Here is a 12,619-nt window from a genome sequence, read left to right as displayed (position 1 = left end):
CTGGACACACAGAATAGACATATCCAAAGAGACCCTCATAGATTAAACCACCTGACCTACCCCCTTCTATAATCATACAGGAAAATGGATCCCCATGCAGTAGTAGTTGGACAAGGAGACAGGAAAGCAGTAGGGAGGTGTGAAACGGGCCATATTCAATTTGGATTTGGCCCAAATCAGGGACAGCAATTCCATTTGTTAATTCAGATCACTGTCCCAGATTCAATTTGTCCGAATCCAAATCTGAAGATTCGATGCTGATTCGGAGAATCAGTGATTCGGCCATAGACACAGCTTTAAATGCGTTTTCTACATACCTTGAGGTACCAGGCGTGACTCATGAATGCTGTGATGCTGGGGTAGATGGAGCATCCCACAGCAGCATGGGGGGCCCCCTGCATGCTCAGCAGCGAATCCAGAAGTGGACTGGAAATACTTCCAGGTCTGCCAGAGAGCACACAGGAGGCCTCCCTGTGCCCCCCTGGCTTGGTGATTTGTTGCAAGGGGACCCCAGGTGCCCACCCAGACCCAGGAGGCACCAGTTGCTGAGCTGGGGTGGTGCAGGTGGCCCCCACTTGCACGCTCTCCAGCGGACCCAGAAGTGGACCAGAAGTGCTTCTGGTCCACTTCTGGGTCTGCTGCCAAGCACACTGGGGACCCCCTGCACTTCTGTGGGACGCTCCATGCACCCCAGCATGTCAGCATTCATGAGCTGCCTGGTACCTTGAGGTATATAGAAAAAACATTTAAACCTGTGCCTATGTCCAAATCGCTGAATCTTTCCAAATCTCTCCGAATCGATTCAGAGGGTTCCGATCTGTTTCGGAGAGATTAAAGGGTCTTCTGATTCAATTCAGATTCAGAGATTCATCCACCGGATTGGGCCAAGTCTCCGCCAAATTGAATCAGCGACTGAAGCTTTGCACAGCCCTAGAAAGCAGCAGTTTAGTACCAGCTCTGACAGAAACTCACTTTGAGATTTCAGCCAAGTCACTTCTTAGTTTTGGTGTGGTTGCACCTAAAAGCTCAGATTTCAAGGTTCTGTTGAGCTAGGTGCTGTACATGTATACAACAAAAAAGGTCCCATCCCAAAGATCTTGCACTCTAAGGAGATGAGAGGCAACAGGTGGAGAAAAATAGAAGAGGCTGGGGAAAGGAGTCACAGACTAATGGTGAGACAATTATGAATTGCCTAATGAGCACCAAGCACATTCCACTTGCCTTTTTGTCCTTCAAGGTTTTCTTTGATCTTCAAGTTTACCGCTGCTTTTGAGGTTCCTATAGATGGCAGGATTTGATGTTCAGTTCATTAATGCTGGCAAAAGAGGCTCTGAAACCTATTATTTTGCTCACATCACTGCCTGCTCTCTACCTCTAGAGCTCAAGCCTGAATACAAACTCCACTGCCTCCCTAAAGCTATCCCCCAACCCCGCACATCTCCAGATACTTTTGGCAGAAGGCAGGGCAGAATGGCACCTTAGAGACTACCTAATTGGTTCAGAAAGGCATGAGCTTTCATGGGTGACAGCCTACTTTGTCATAGCACCTGGCAAAGTTGAACATTGTCTACAAAGGTCATGCCACTCTGAACCAGTTAGTCTAAGACACCACCCTGCCCTGTCTTTTGCCTGACTGACTTCAGACTAACATGGCTAACCACCACTGTCTTGATATTTTTGGGAAAAAGATAAATACAGCTATTCATCTGGAGAGAGAGAGAGTGTGTGTATGTGTGCGTGTGTGTGTGTGCACGTGTGTGTGTTGCATTGGAAAATAAAAGGCTTGAAAGGTCCAACACAAATGCTCATTGCTCCAGGGGACGGATTTTTTTTTGCAGTTGGCAAATGATGTTCCTGTACCGGTAGCAAATGTCAACTGCTCACCGTGGGACCTCAGGAAGAAGAGAGTAGTTGAGAATTCGGAACAATTCAGCGGAAAGGACAGAATCTCTGTGTCAAGGCTGAACAGGCTCATAACAAATGTCAGCCCACGGCTCTGGGGAGAAGGGCATTGCTACTGGGAGAGCAGGAAATGTAACACTGCAGTGAAAATACAGAACCCCATGTCCCCCCACCTGACTGGCTGCTGCTTGGCACCGAGAAAAAAAATCTGCTTTGCAATGGATTTGTGTGTACTTACTACCTTGAAAGTCCCATCGGTAACAGGGTGCTCTGGGTTTGCTCGCATTGAGATAGCAGTGACATGCAGCTTGCAGAGAGGGGACTTTACTGAACATCATTTCAATAATCACATTTGCAGTTCCCTACCAAATCCCATGCTAAGGTCTCCCAAGTACTTTGTAGACTTTAACCCCACTACAGGACAGCAGTTGCACTGTCTGAAGATTTAACTGTGATGGGATAGGGAAACTCAGTTAAGAAACTCAGTTGGATTTTGGGGAGGTGCTTCTGTCTTGTCCAAAGCATTTTGGAGGTCTCATTCCTCTCAAACCTCAGGAACTTGAACATGAAGTCACTTGGTCCATCTCTTTCTTCTGTGCTCTGGAGCTTCTGGATGTTCTGTAAGGATGCTATATTTCAGACATTTGTTAGGATTTTCACATATTGATTGTCCACTAGCACAGGCCATTTTTGACATCTGCTGTGATTTGGAGATTTGAGGACTGATCATTTTAAAGCCATTTAAGGCCCTTAGACACTCAGTTCCTTTAGGTGGCTTTGACTATGTACAAAAATGAGGTGTTATCTCCCTCTAGACTCATAGGGTGTGTCCAGAAGAGCATGGTCACGAGGTATGTGGTGCTACAAACACATTTGCAGTGCTACATAACACACAGTCCAGTGTTCTCCACGCTGCAAGGGCATGCTGCCTGGGCATGTGCTGCACCAGATTTTTGTCCCATGGGTTTTTTTGACCTCTGGATAGTCCATGGAAAAAAAAACAGTGCAGCGCACGCTGCTGAAAAGTGGAGCTGAGTCGCCTGAAGCCGCATTCCACCTCCAGCCAGGGTCTATGTGGCAGAATTGCCGCAGCTGCAGCCCCAGGAGGCTCCCAGGACCCCAGGTAAAGGTTCTGGGGCCAGCACAGTTCTGGCTCCAGCCTCCCCTACCCCACCCAGGGCACCATACTGCATGTAGCACAGGCATTCCCCAGGAACAAGTAGCTGCTGTGCAAGGTGTGCCACTACTAGTTGTCCCCGGGGAACCAAATGTCCCTGCATGTCTAGACGCACCCATAGTAATCAGATTATACCACACATCATTGGAAAGCAGAGCTAACACAAACGAAAAAAGCCAAATTTCTCAAATTTAAGACCATTTTTATCTTACAGAGTTCAAAGCAGGCCTGCTTTTCAAACAGTGGTGCTACATTCATTTTTTGTAAAGAAAAACTTTATCAAGATACTTTACTGAAATTATTGTGATTAAAAAAAACAACACTCTGTCCTCCTCAAAATCCAGGTGTGTTTGAGCAAAATAATTTCATAGTTTCTGAAAATATTTACAATTAAATATTATTAAAAAACCCATCTGGAAAATTTTGCAAAAAGCAGATTTTTTTCATAATTTTTTTTTTGGTAACAAAAATAGGATTGTGTTTGCATATGTGCGTGCACGCTCTCTTGCTTGTTCTCTCTCTCTCTCTCTCTCTCTCTCTCTATATATATATATATACACATACATACACACACTAGCCAATTGCCCATCAAAAATGAGGGGGGGTGGGCGGGGACAGAGTGCCGCCACCCACCACCCTGCGCTGCTGCCACCTCCCAGGAGTCGGGGGGGGGGGGCAGGGAAGCTTGCTCCACCATCCCCTCCATCCCCCTCTGCCAGCACCCTGTGCTGCCATTGCCTCAAGCGCTGCTGGCCTTGTGCCCCTCCTCCCGGCCTTGCTCCTCGGAAGTGGCAGAGCACTGCCATGACAGCAGGGACAGAGCTGGCTCTGTCCCCTCCATCCCTGCCATCATGGCGGTGCTCCACACTCTGATTGGTTGTTTCACTAACCAATCAGAGTGCTCCAAGAGCATTATGGACAGACAGTCAGATGGACTAAGCCCTTTATTATATAAGAATATATAAAGAAGTGGTAATATTTCCTTACCATCACTTAGAAAAGTGATTTGGCCTCAGTTTACAAGATGGCCTCAGATTTGACTTGTGGCTTCAATCTCACAAGGTGTTAATCATCAGAAAGATGGCCCAGAATGAGTCTGATGCATGCACTGACGCCCAAGGGCTGCACACAACATGCATGTGTGGGTAGCTTAACAGGAACTATCCAAAGCCAACCACAGAGAGCCAAGTTCAGAACTCTCTGTAGGTAAGAATGGCCAGGCAAAGTACAGAACAGTGAACCTGGCCCTGAAAATATACTTGATAATCTCCTTAGTTGGGGAGTGGAGATTTTCCAGGGTTGTCCAGGACACTACCCACGACAAGTAACTGATCTAAAGCAAGGGTGTCAAAGATCTGGCCCATGGAGGCCCAGAGAATTGGCCTGTGGGTCTTGGACCAACCCTGAGTACCGCATGTGATGTGTGGACCTGATCTGGTGAGTGCTGCATGTGACATGCAAGACTGGACCAGGAGCTACAGGCATTACACGTGGCACAAGGGGCTGATCCAGGGTGCATGCTGTATGTAGCATCTGCAGCAGACTAGCCTCATGCACAGGCTCCATGGTCACTCTGGCTTGGACCCTACAGACTGGCCCTGTATGCTAGAGCCAGCACAGGAGATACATGCCATGAATGCCCCAGATCAGCCCCCTGAGCTATCTGCAGCACCCATGATGCTGGGTCCAGCCCTGGCACATGCAGCATGACAGATCAATTCCACGTGCTGCATGTAGCACACAGGGATGGGGCCAACATGTACTCTATGTGACATATGGGGCTGGACTGAGCACATGTGCTGCACAGGATGTAGGGGGCTGGTCCGGGTCATTCACTGCAGGTGGAACCCTGCCAGACTAGCCTTGCCCACTGGACCATAGATTGTTCCATGCCCCTCATCCGGCCCATAGGGCTGGATGAGCTTTATACCCCTGATCTAAAGAAAACTTTGGCTGAACACCAGTGTTTCCTAAAGCTGATGGGTCCATTCATTTCCTAAAAGACATAGTGAACTCTGTTTCTTGGGTCATGAAAAGACAGGCAAGACCATGTACCCAGAATATAAATGGTATGGAACTGCCCCACAATGACTAGCCTGGGAAGGATGAGGTAGGGGCTTTAACAGACCCATTTGATCTGTGCTGTCTGTATCAGTGCATACTTACCACCTGTTGACATCTTGTAGGGGGTGGAGAACAGCATCTGTCATGGCAAAGAGTAAAATGGGCCATTAGTTGCCCTCGGAAAAGTGCTGCCTTCATACCTTATTTCCTTTCAAATTCATTTTCTCAGACACCTGTGACTATGTGTAGCTATTGCAACCAATTCAGCTCACTCAGGAGTTTTCTAAGTGATGCGTCTTTTATAGTACTGCAAAGATGAGGAAGAACTAAGGTGAGAGGACAATTCAGAAGGATCTGAAGTATCTACTCAGGGTTAAAAGAGCAGCCACTGCAGCAAGTAACACCACCACCTACTCCTTGGCTTTGACTGATCTTAAATTCTTTACAAAGGTGCTTAAGTATTAGTATCCCTGTTCTGTAGATAGAAAAGCCAAGGAACAGGGAAGGATGCAATGATCCCAAGCTCATCCAATCGGCAAGTGGTAGAGTCAGAAGTGCATCTAGGTCCTGTGCTCTATCTACTAGACTAAACTGTTTGGTAACAAGGTACACTAACAGATGTATGGACCTCCAGGACTGGGTAAGACCTTACTACTTGAAGTATTAACATCCTACTGCTAATTGGGGCTGAAGGCCATAGTCACCATGGAACTGAGCAAACAGATCCAGGGTCGAGTGTTCTAACGATGACGTCCATCGTTTCTGTTCTGCCAGAGGGACAGAGACTTTGAGGCACTGTTACTAAATAAAGAATTTTCAAATGAGAAAGTCCCAGCTGTTTGGTGTCAGAGAGCTGCTGGTCCGGACTGAGGTGCATTGCATTGGTAGAGGGGTTCAGCACTTCTACTTACTCTCCAGCTACAGACTGCCATTCTCAGTGGGATTTTATTGTTGTTGTTGCTTTTAAATATAAAATAGCATGCATGTTCAGAGGAGAGAGCTTTCTATTTTTTTGTAAGAAATACAATAGTTTTTGCAACAAAAGAAACTATTTATTTGGAATATGCATTACCAGTACAAATCAGGAGACTGTAAAACCTACACCTTGTTAGTATCATTATAGAACATAAAAGTTTCAGTTGGGATCAAAAAGACATAGGCCTTTTCTTTACAGAAGCAGAAAAGCTTAAAGTTTCAAAACCAGGTCAGAACAGAGAGTCTTTTTAGGTTTTTATATTCAGAATCCATTGGAGGGGGAGGGGTGGGGCAGAGGGGAGGAGAGAGATAAAAGAAAAAGTAGCTCAGAACAACTGGAATATCTTTACAAGAAAAGGGTTTCAAGTGAAAACCAAAAAAAGAAAAAAAAAAGGAGAAAAAAAAGAAAGAAAAACCCCGCAATGTCTGATTTATATTTTAATAATAATTATTATAATTATAATAAAGGTGTATGAAAACAGAATTAATTCAGGAAGCTTTGAGATAAAAAAGAAACCTAAAGCAGAGTGATGTGAAGAGTTTTTTGGGTATTTTTAGGTTTTGAAAGGAAGGAACAAAGTGATCAAAATCAATGTTTTGAAAAATATCTTTCCTTGAACTGAAACTTTTGACTATTATTTTTGAGAGGTATTTACAGTTATATTTTTCTTCGCTGCTCCAATTACAACTAGCTTCCTAACACAGCTCCAGGGTCTAGATACAGTTTTGTATGTACTTAGATTTATGCACAGAATGAGTACTATTGAAATCAGTGGCGCTTCCTGAGGTGTGGAAAGCTAAACAAGGATGTACATGTTTTTAGGATCAGCTCTTCTGACAGCCTTACTTATTTCCAGACTTCCTGAGCAGTTCATGGGTTGATGACAATGTGTGTGGCCCCAGAGCCTGGTCCAGTGCCTATTGGAGATAAATTCTTCCAGAAGGGCTGTCATAAATCCATGATCTACCTACTCCAGAAGTCTGTCTCCAGCAGGAGGGGGATGGTGCAAGAAGATACATGAAACCCTACAACAGACGGTTTTGGAGGTTGCCCATGTAAGTCCCATCTTGTTTTCTAATTGTTAGAGACCAGAAACGTGATGTTTTTGCTGCCTTCCAATGCTCCAGTTTAGCCTAATGACTTGGAATATATGGATATCCTTTTTATCCACATGAACATTCAATTCTTCTTGCTGAGTTCTTGGCCTCAGCAACATCTTACAGCAATGGATAATTTAATTATACATTGTGTGAAAGAGTATTTCCATTGACTTCAACGGGTTTTGGATGAAGTCGTAATTAAATGTAGATCAAGTGACAAGGAAATGGGGCAGCTACTTAATACTAAACAAAAAATAAGGAACAGCAGAAGCAGCACATCTGTACTAACTGATCAGAATGGGAGGATCCACTGATCTGAGATACTGCAATATTGTATGATAACAGTCCTTTAGTTAACCTCAGAATTTTGGACTAGTCGTCTTAGTTCTGTATCCAAAACTTGCTGCAATTACTGAAGTCTTTCATTGGCCTCAATGAGAGAAAAGGTGAGGAGTGTCTACGAAAATACTGGTTTGGAGAGACACTAGGCTTAATCATGAGGATGAAAAGAAATCTTTAACATTTAATGACGCTCAAAACTCAAGGGAGGAATTTATCGCCAGTAATAGAAAGAGTTTTCATGGCCTATATGAATTTCAGATAAGCCCTGATTCAGGAAAGAACTCAAACATGTATTTAAGTCTGTCCCTATACAGCAAAGCAGTTAGCCTTGGATTTTTTTTCAGTGAAGCTAAGGAAGTTAGGTACCCAACTCCCATGGAGCCTTTAGCACAGGCTGAACTTTAGCTATATGCTGAATTGACTTCAGCAGGCCATAAGCATGCATTTAGCTCTGCTGAATAGGGGTGGCTTTGCTGAATTGAGGTTACAGCTGGGCCTTGATCATGCATGTGTTTGTCCCTTTTCTGAGGTGGTCCATCAGGCCACAGCATTTAGAAACTGAGGGTTAGAAGAGCAGCCTTTCAATTTCCTAGGGGATAGTTTGTTGGCTTAAAAGCAGAATCAGTCCCACAAATAAACCAAAAACAAATGAAAAAGTGATTTTTGCAAATTCAACTTTTCACATCACGTCTGAATACATACTAAAAGTGGAGGAACGGGAAGTTGCAAGGCCATTGTCTTGGACAATTTAAAAAATAATCATCATCATCATTATCATAAAAGCCCCCGAAAAAAAAAAAAAAGATACGCCGAACAAAGGAAGTAATTTCTGGGTCTCAACGTTAATAAACATAAAGTGTTAGAATGTACCTATTATGCTCACTATTCCAACCATTTTTTTTAAAGTTTTACAAAATGAATTACTGTCACTTTTTAAACATTGTGTAAGAGGAAATGAGTGTGCACAACTACACTTTTCTAGCATTCTTGAACTAATTCACAAATGCAAGAAAATTAAAAAAATGGGAAAAAAGAAAAAAAGGTGATGAATGTAGGTAGTTTGGTGTTATAAACTATACAGGAATGAAGCGCTTTTTGCCACAGAAAGAACAAGAAAGGAAATTCCTCCCTGTTCAATTTTGCGTGCTATGAGGGTCTTTTTTATTTTTTTATTATAAACACTATTAAATTCAGACTGCTTTTTTGGTTTTTTTTTCCTTTATCTGAATATACAAGAACATTCATTATCAAATGTTCGTTATCATCAATACTACAAAGAACGAGACACAAATCGCAAGAAACAATGGAAAATGTTAATAAAGCTGAAAGAATCGTTGAGTTTTTTTGTTCTTTTTTTAATTTTTATTTTTTTTGAGTTTCTGCAGTTTTTTGTTTTTTTGTTGTTTTTTTCATTTTGTTTTGTTATGTTTTTTTGGTATCGAAGTCAGGTTTTTCTGGGCAGAAAAAAGAAAAACTAAAAAAACGCGAAGTTTGTGAAAAAAGGCAACCAACCAGTCAGCAACGACAACAAAAGATGTAAAGGGAACAAAACAGGAAACCAAAAATGAGACTTATTAAGTACCATAAAGGAGTCAATACCATGCCATGGAGAATGGGGGAGGAAGAGAGCAAGAGATAGGTAAGTAATTGCAGGGTGGATAAATGCAGCTCCATCTAGGTGCTCCAAGAACTGGTCTCTGCTGCTATGGAGGTGGCATCCAGCTCAGTTCTCAGGCCAAACAGGGAGTGGTACTAGTGCCTGCTGCTTTGTGTAGCTTTAATCTCACATCACGTTATTCATTTTCAAGAGGTACCATTGCACACCATTGCACCTACTTGTCAGCTAAACTTCACGACCCCCCATGGTACAACTGGCTCTAGAGGGGTATAGGGAGTGTTTACAGGGAGGACTCTTGACATCAGTGGGTATCCACGCAGGCACTGAGGTCCACCTCTGTGGGGCCAGTTTCAGGATCAGGATCACAAACTCTGATCCAGCCAAATACTTAAGCACCTGCTTAACTTTAAGCACTTCAGTACTCCTTTTGATGACAACAGCAATCATTGCCTTCCAAAGGACTACTCACGTGGTTTGAGTGCTTTAAGGCCATAGACCAAGATGTAGCCTATATATGGCTAATGAAGTAGTCAGGATGCCATAATGGATGAGGCACTGGTTATTGGGGGAAGTGCAATTTGAAGAGTGGGGAGAAGGCAGAATAAAAGAAAGTACAGTAGGTAAAAGGGGTGGCATAAGATGATGGTCCTCTTGGGAAGTAAAAATCCTCTTCCCTCCTAGCATTTTCATGTTCCTACTTCAGCTTCATCTCAGACGAACACAAAGCGTCAGTTATGGCCCAAGGATCAGGCTGTCATTTCACATTCAGAAGGGGGCTTTATTCTATTTTCCTACTCTACCCTCACTCAATCTTGCAAACACCGGTGTTTGCATGTGCGCGCACATATACGTAATGTGTATATGTGGATGTGAATCATCTAGTGCCGAGGCCAATACAATGTATAATTGTATTGATTGATATTTTATCATCTTTAGTGCAGAAAGACATATTATTTGTACCCACCAAAGTCACGTGTTATAATCAGGTCACCCCCCAAGCAGCTGCTAAGAAACCTGTACCATGCACTGCCCTACTCTGTATTCTGTGTTGCAAGGTGGGCTTACAGAAACTTTGCATCTGGAATGTTCTAGACAAGTTTGGTATATTTAGGGCTAGTTGGTGAGCACTTTTACTACTTCTGGTAATTAGTCACTGCCGTGTATAAGCCAACTGCAAGCAACCAGACTTCTTTTGGGACTAGCTTCTCTCTACTGTGAATAAAAAAGTTCACATGAGGGTTCTTAATTGGGACCATTTTTAATATCCCTCTACCTCTAAAGATCTAAGTGTCATAGCATTAGAGCTGGCAGACTGGCTAAGAAAATGCAAAGAAACCAAAATCACTCATATTTTGGATTTGGCAGGCGAATGTAGCCACCAATATTTTAGAAAGTTATAGACTTTATAATCTAGAGGTTCATAATCCATCTAAACTAACCCTTTAATTTAAAAAAGGCTCTCAATTTGTCAAGCGAAGACCTCAGAAAGCGGAGGCCTCAGAATCTTCCAGGGCTAGTGCTGCTAGAAAGTACTGCACGTCCCCCTGGAAAGTCAAAACACCACCCCCCTACACCCAGTTCAAGCGAAGAGGGTTCCTGATTGCAATTCTGCACAGCCATGGTCCATCAAAGCCATGGACCTGCCACTTCAGCAAGCCCAGGCCTCCAGCCACTTTGTATTTTTTTCCAGGGCCAGTTTTAATTTTTTTCTGGAAGATGCTTTATTTTCAGTGGTGGAAACTTGAAGCTGTTCAGTACTAATCTTATTCTAATATTTAAACAGTAGACAAAAATACCATTGGAGGTAGGTTACAGATCCAACTGAATGGTTCTGCACTTTGTCCCATGTGATCCATATGCATAACACATGCACGCACACATATTCTTTGAGCTTCTTAAGGCTTAGGCCTTGGCTGATCCTGCAAACACTCATGCACCTGATTAAGTTTGTGAGTTGTTCCCGAGAGCCAGTAGAGCTAACCCTACGTATATATTCTCAGAAGGACCTTCATTTGCACAGGAGCACATGGGGCTTATTTTCACAGCTGCTTTCCCTTTAAAAGTGAGAGGAATCATGCAGCCGACCCCAACACACAAGCAGCACTCTCAGTGATAGCCATCAGTCGCCTGTCTGCCTCCTTTCTCAGAGAACTTACCTAAACTGCTCTCCTACTCCTTCACCTAAGTGCCACTTTTACACCTCTCTGTTGTACTTGTACACAGGTAGCAGAGCCTGTCTCCTTTCTGTCAGGGAGGAAGCCTGTCTGCTCCTCTCTGCAGCCCCTCCTCCTGAAGGCTGCCCAAATGCTGAATGGCAACCAGTGTTGTGAGTCATGTTCTAGTCTGGCAACACAAGAGAAATCCAGGAGGTTAACCGACTAGGGTGGAAGATCCTATGATTTATTACAATACTTTTAATGACTCATCTCAGGTTGATGAAGGGATAACAGGACTGATACCAACATCTTAATGTGAAAAAAACTCCAGAACCAAAAAAAACCCAAATGCATTTTATGGGGTTTTGCTCCAGACCAAAATAGATCCATTTTGTTTAAAACTTCCAATGGCAACCAGTCCATTAATTTCATGTATTTACTACATACACACCTATCTTTGGGGTGTCATCCTCTTCCCTCAACATCATTCATGATAACAGGGCCAAAGTGCAGAAAGAAGCAGCCTCTCTCTCCCTGTTCCCAGCCATCACTGCTTGTTAACATAATTATAAAGAATACTGATGCCTGAGCATTCACACGGTGCTAAACGAGCCCCTTGTAGGTGGGTATGCTGTGCCTGCATATATATCCCATTGCAACTGTGGAATGTATGCCTTAATGCCCACTTAACCCCATAACAGGTGGCCGTGCCCTTTCCTTCTGTGCAAGGTAAGACGCAATCTCTCCCATTGTTGCTTAAACTCAGGGTATCGCTCTCAAAACTAAGAATAATTCCCGACAGACATAATAAGTGCTGTGCACACCTGCTGGATCCCCATCAATTTTGAGTTAAAATTTGGACAGCACTTTGATCATGTAACACATTATGTAAGTGCTAAATGTTTTCACTATAGTGCCCATAATCTCTCAGCCACCTCTTTCTGCTTTTCCCTTCTTAGCAGTGCCATGATGCCAAGGACGTTGGCAGGTAAGGTTATTTTTGTTATAAAGCCAGGTGAATGCCATGCCCACTTGCCGAGTTGGATGCCTCGTATGTTTGGGGTCTGATTCAAAGCACACTGGCAGAGGTAAGTGATGGGATTTTATATTTAAATCTGTTTGTAAAGACAACCTTGTGGTACCTTTTGAAAGTGAGCAGAATATCAAGCACAAGACTTTCACTCCCTTTTCCTACATGCCCTGTGGCACTGGGAAAACATTTATCCACCCTGTAAGTCGAAATGCCCTTGGGGGCAACTCACTGAGGTTTCGGGACGGCTCTGG

This window comes from Alligator sinensis, unplaced genomic scaffold (assembly GCF_000455745.1).
Source record: "Alligator sinensis unplaced genomic scaffold, ASM45574v1 scaffold31_1, whole genome shotgun sequence".
NCBI classification, from domain to species: domain Eukaryota; kingdom Metazoa; phylum Chordata; order Crocodylia; family Alligatoridae; genus Alligator; species Alligator sinensis.
Note: the sequence above shows the minus strand (reverse complement) of the source record.